The sequence below is a fragment of the Stenella coeruleoalba genome, assembly GCF_951394435.1.
Source record: "Stenella coeruleoalba genome assembly, chromosome: 18".
Classification (NCBI taxonomy): Eukaryota; Metazoa; Chordata; class Mammalia; order Artiodactyla; family Delphinidae; genus Stenella; species Stenella coeruleoalba.
The window spans coordinates 17,585,966-17,591,965 of record NC_137164.1 but is presented as its reverse complement, the minus strand read 5'-3'; the positions used below and the strand labels follow the sequence as shown (position 1 = coordinate 17,591,965).

At 39.0% G+C, this 6,000-nt stretch overlaps 1 protein-coding gene across 1 annotated transcript in view; it reads right to left on the bottom strand.

The window, feature by feature from the left end:
- Positions 1-316: 316 nt before the first annotated feature.
- Positions 317-6,000, bottom strand: part of SPRYD7 (SPRY domain containing 7) — a 61,701-nt gene continuing 56,017 nt past the window's right edge. The window contains exon 8 of the transcript XR_013824943.1: positions 317-696. The gene's annotated coding sequence lies outside the window, so the exon portion shown is untranslated. The remainder of the gene's footprint in view (positions 697-6,000) is intronic.

Here is a 6,000-nt window from a genome sequence, read left to right as displayed (position 1 = left end):
CAGGGGTGGGGGGGTTAGTATATTGATTGGATTTTAAGATTATGGTAACCTTATACATGTTTTAGAGATTTTTAGGGGTTTTTTTCCCCTATGGCCTGAAATAAGGATACCTTATCCCTGGGAATCTTCGGAAGAATTGGTTCCAGGACCCACCATGGTTACTGAAATCCGTGGTTGCTCAAGTCCCACATCAGTTGTTTGAAATCCGCGGTTCCGCAGCCTTAGATTCAAGCAACCTTGAATCATGTAATACAGTATGAATTTATTTTTAAAAATCCACCTATAACTGCACCCTGCACTTAGTTGCAGTTCAAACCTGTGTTGTTCAAGGGTTAACTGTAGTTTAAACAACACATCAATTATCTTTTTGTTAAAGCAGTGCTACTCAAAACATGATCTGCAGGCACGAAAATGCAAATCAACTTTGTCACTAAATGTACAGTTTGTAGTTCAGCCTATTTTTTTGTGTGCCAGACAAAATGATATTATTTATGAAGCCACTGCAACAGTTCTAGAAGAGTTAATGAGGAGGGGGGTACTGGAATGGTCATAATGGATGTTCTCCATTATGCTATTTACAATATATAAAAGTTTAAGGGACTTCCCTGGTGGTCCAGTGGTTAAGACTCTGCGCTTCCACTGCACGGGGCACAGATTCGATCCCTGGTTGCGGGGAAGTAGATCCTGCATGCCGAGCTGTGTGTTCCAAAAAAAATAAAATAAAATAACCAAGACATTCAAATTATTGACATGGAACTGATTTTTAAATTATGATACATCCAACCAATAGAATATAATTCAATTATTATAAATAATGTTTATCTATAATTGATATGGGAGGTCTTTCACATTTTTAAGTGAAAAAAGCAGATTGCAAAATAGTTTGTGTAGTATTTAATTTGGGGGAGAATAACCCTGCCTCGTGTCGGCTCATGTACATTTACATGTGAAAATTTTCTCAAAGTATATATCCCAAAATACTAATAGTGCTTAATTCTGAGTGGCTAGATGAAAGTTGTTCTTAAAAACTACCTTTACCCCCCAACCTATAACAAGATCAATACAAAGTACAAAACTGCTGTATACACCAATCTCATCAGCTTAGAATATAACAAGGCCTTAACACATTTAATATTCAAATGAATATGCCTATATTCATTTGAAAATATATATCCCAATATACGAAACGTTCATTTTGCTCCAGAGGTTCTCTTCTCTGATATTTCCTGGGACCCCCAGGTTGACTTACTCAATTCAAAGGGGTCATTTCAGGACACCATTAATAAAATCAGTTGTTTGTTTTTAGCAAGACTTTCTTGACGAGTAGTATGTTGATGTATGTTCTGGCATAAGCTCCTTATCTCTTTGCAGGACAGTAACAGTTTCATCACTGGCTACTTGCAGTAACACTGCATCAAACCATAGATAGAACCCGGATCTACTGGCCCACTGCTTTTTCAAAGGTTAGATTGAAATCACTCCTCTAATCTCTTCCATGAGTTTTGATTGGTGTAGATTTTCTTACTTTTTTGGGGATCAATTTTGGTAAGTTATATTTTACTAGGAAGCCATTGATTTTTCTCTATATTTTCAAATATATTGCTGGAGTGTTACACAGATTTTCTTATAGTTCTCTATATCTCTTCCATATCACTTTTGATTCCTAATTGAGCAGATGGAAGAGCAGGCAGTAAAAGAGATTGAGAAGAAAGGGTCAAAAAGATTAGGGTTGAACCAGGAGAGTTGAATATTATGCTAGGCACTGCAGGTACAAAGATATGCCAAAAAAAAACACCCCAAAACAAAAACAAAACAAAAGATATGCCAAGCCTCATGCGGCTTCATATGTTGTCTCTTTCCATTATTCTGAATTACTTCATTACTAATTGCTATTTGGAGAAATAGCTACTGCTCTTCTTCTGCTTATGGAAAATCTAGATAGAGGCTTGTCCAAGGGTTTTTTACATTTTTTATTTTTAAATAAAAAAAATTTTTAAGAAAGAACACAAACAAGGAACTTCTCTTTGCATTCAAAGCCTGACCTTAAGATTTATAAAGTCAGTACTTATATATTACTCACTAGTAATAATATTAAAGTTTATTTACTTTACTTACTTTTGGACTTAAAGAACAATTCATCAGTTAATCAAGATATTACAATTACTCATAAAATAAATTGGTTCAATTTATATTTGTAAACATCTTGTCTTTTTTTGTTTAAGAATACATCTATCATTTTATTACAAAACCATTCTTTTGGCATTAGTTGGTAATAGCAAGATACTGTGAGTGGGGCAGAGCAGCTCTAATGTAACAACTGCATTCCCTGCTTTTGGAACGGAAATGTAAGTTACTCATATCCTTTACATACAAGTTACTTGCCATTATTAATGCTGCAAATCCCGACACATATACCATTTAGGGAGGAGTTGATGCTAAGGGGTTAGAGTAAATATTGAAAGGCTTCAAAAGTTCCTTTATGGGACGTTCTGTTTCTCCTCCCTCCCCCTAATTACTCTGCTTAAAAAGAATCAAATTACTTAAAACTAGTCTGAATAGCAGAAGCTTGTCAGTCTTTTACCCACTGTTTCCATAACATACTCCTTGACAAGTCTAGCCTGAAGTGATCTCTCTCCCTCCACTGAACTTTCAGAACTATAATCCCTATAATTTGTCAATTGTATATTGTACTGGGACATCTCTTTCTTTTTGACTTGTTCTCCTTTCTTTTTTAAAAATTTTATTTATTATTTATTTTTGGCTCCATTGGGTCTTCGTTGCTGCACGCGGGCTTTCTCTAGCCGTGGTGAGCAAGGGATACTCTTCCTTGCGGTGCGTGGGCTTCTCATTGCGGTGGCTTCTCTTGTTGCGGAGTATGGGCTCTAGGCACACAGGCTCCAGTAGTTGTGGCACGTGCACTCAGTAGGTGTGGCTTGCAGGCTCTAGAGCGCAGGCTCAGTAGTTGTAGCATGCGGGCTCAGTAGTTGTGGCACATGGGCTTAGTTGCTCCGTGCCATGTGGGATCTTCCCGGACCAGGGCTCGAACCCATGTCCCCTGCATTGGCAGGTGGATTCTTAACCATGTGCCAGCAGGGAAGTCCCTGTTTTAAAACTTTTAAAATAACCTTTATTTTTTAGGCAGTTTTAGATTTATAGAAAAACTACAAACATAGTGCAGACTTCCCACATAACTCCCGTCTGGTTTGCCCTGTGATTAACATCTCACTTAATATGGCACATTTGTTACATTTAATGAACCAGTATTGGTATATTATTATTAACTAATGTCTATACTTTATTCATATTTCCTTAGTTTTTGCTTAATGTCCTTTTTCTGTTCCAGGATTCTGTCTAGAATACCACATTACATTTAGTCATCATGTCTCCTTAGGCTCCTCTTGGCTGTAACAGTTTCTTAGACTTTCCTGATTTTTGATGACATTGGAAAGTACTGAGAAATACTGGTCAGGTATTTTGTAGAATGGCCCTCTAATGGGATTTGTCTGATTTTTTTCTTGTAATTAGACTGGGGTTATGCGTTTGGGGGAATAAGATCACAGATGCAAAATGCTATTTTTATCACATCATATCAAGGGTACATACTATCTACATGATTTTTGACTACTGATGTTGTCCTTGGTCATCTGGCTAAGGTGCTGTTTGTCAGGTGTCTCCACAATAAAGTTACTCTCCCTATCACCCCTCCTTTCCATACTGTACTCTTTGGAAGAAAGTCCCTATGCATAGCCCACACTTAGGAGTGGGGAGTTATGTTCCACATTGTTTTTTGTTTTTGATGTGGACCATTTTAAACTCTTTATTGAATTTGTTACAATATTGCTTCTGTTTTATGTTTTTTTGTTTGGCCACGAGGCATGTGGGATCTTAGCTCCCTGACCAGGCGTTGAACCCACACCCCCTGCATTGGAAGGCGAAGTCTTAACCACTGGACCACGAGGGAAGTCCATGTTCCACATTCTTGAGGGTGGAGTATCTACATAGATTATTTGGATGGGAAGTTTGTCTCCTCTCCCCCATTTATTTACTCAATCACGTGTCCTTCTATTTTTTATCAGATAACATGAAAGCAGTGTCCAGTTATTGGCCACGTGCTTCTAGCCCTCTGCTGGAAGGTGGGCATCCTCAGTGGTCTGCATCATCCTGACCCACAGAGCCAGCCCTGAGGTTGGAACAAGTAGGAGTCCTACACAAACTTCAGCAAAGGGTATCCCAAGAAAAAGGATACTTCAAAGGAAAGTGAGTTTCCAATATCTAAACTGGAGACTGATGACGAGAAAAATTAGGATGGTGATTTGAATCCATGTAACCCAATAAGCTAAGTATTGTATCATCATCATCATCCTTATTTTAACTTGGTATTCAGGAGAATAAGTCCTTTACCTAAAATCCCCCAAGCCTTTGCCTCCAAATCTTGTGCTCTTTTGCAATCTGTCCAAATTATATCCACTAATCATTGATTTTTTGTTGTTTTTCCTCCTTGGCAACAGTTAGCAGAATTATCTATTGCTCCTGCTTTTGGTCTGTCACTGCCTCTTCATGTGCCTTCCTGCTCCCTTCCTGTACTGTGGGGAGTTTCCTCATGCTTGGAAAGTCTACCTCTGAAGTTCCTTTTCCTTTTTCCTGGACATCTATAACATCTAGAAGAGCTGTACTGCAATAGAAAATTTTGCTATTGTCACTAGGAAAACATTTATAGAGTAACATTAATTTTCAGGCCCTCAGCTTACCCATCTTCACCTTTTCATTGATAGTACCTCCTTTTTTTTTTTTTTTTTTGCGCGCTACATGGCCCTCTCACTGTTATGGCCTCTCCCGTTGCAGAGCACAGGCTCCGGACGCGCAGGCTCAGCGGCCCTGGCTCACGGGCCTAGCCACTCCGCGGCATGTGGGATCTTCCCGGACTGGGGCACGACCCCGTGTCCCCTGCATCAGCAGGCGGACTCTCAACCACTGCGCCACCAGGGAAGCCCGATAGTACCTCCTAAATCTCCCTCAAACTCTATTTCTCAGTACTCTGGAGCCTCTTCATCTCTTATAAGCCATCCTCCATGGGACCATTATTATATGACATATTCACCAGGGTATAAACAGGCACTCTTACAAATTTGTTAACTCAGTAATATTTATTCCATAAGACCTTTTATGTATAAATAGTTGTGCTAGATAACTATTAGATAAAAACTTCAATGTACCATTTTTTCTTATTAAACTTGCATAAACAGGAGTCAAGACCTTTTGGAAAAAAAAATACTGAAGGTAGAATTTTAGGTAGCAAACAATGAATGAGAAAAGATTCTAGAGGGTAACAACCTTCCCAGTTTCCCTGAAATTATACTGATCTCTTACTGAGCATGCCTGGATGAAGGGCTCTGGATGCTACACCTTGATGTGTCTGTTGTGCTCCTGTTGAGACAGTAGCCTAAGGTCAAGACCTGCTCATTAATATAAAGTCAATTAGTTGTTTAGTTTATAAACATTAATATTCAGCATTATGTTCTTGAGTTCACTCAGGTACACCACTTTAGGTTCTCACCCTAATTCTGCTTTTCATCACTGAGTGATTTGAGGCAAGTTACTCAAGCTCTCTGATCCTCATAAGCCACAGCTGCAAAACTGAGGGCTTGCTCTAGATAACAATAGCTCAGATCTATCAAGTGCTTACCATATGCTAAATACTGACCTAAGTGCTTTTCGTGAATTATTTCATTTTATCCCTATGAGGTAGGTACTATTATTTCTTCCATTTTACAGATGAGGAAACTGAGGCCCAGAGAAACTATAACTTGCTGAAGTTTCCTATGAAAAACACAGAATCTAAGTCAAGGCCAAGAGCTAATGCTCTTGGGAGGTACAATTCCAGGGCAACGAGAGTGGGGGGAAAGAGAAGTGAGGCAGGGAAAGTCGGGAAGCAAATGCCAGGTGATGTGTTACCACACTGGCTACTACTTTACCATGAGCCATGAAGCAATTCAACTTGTC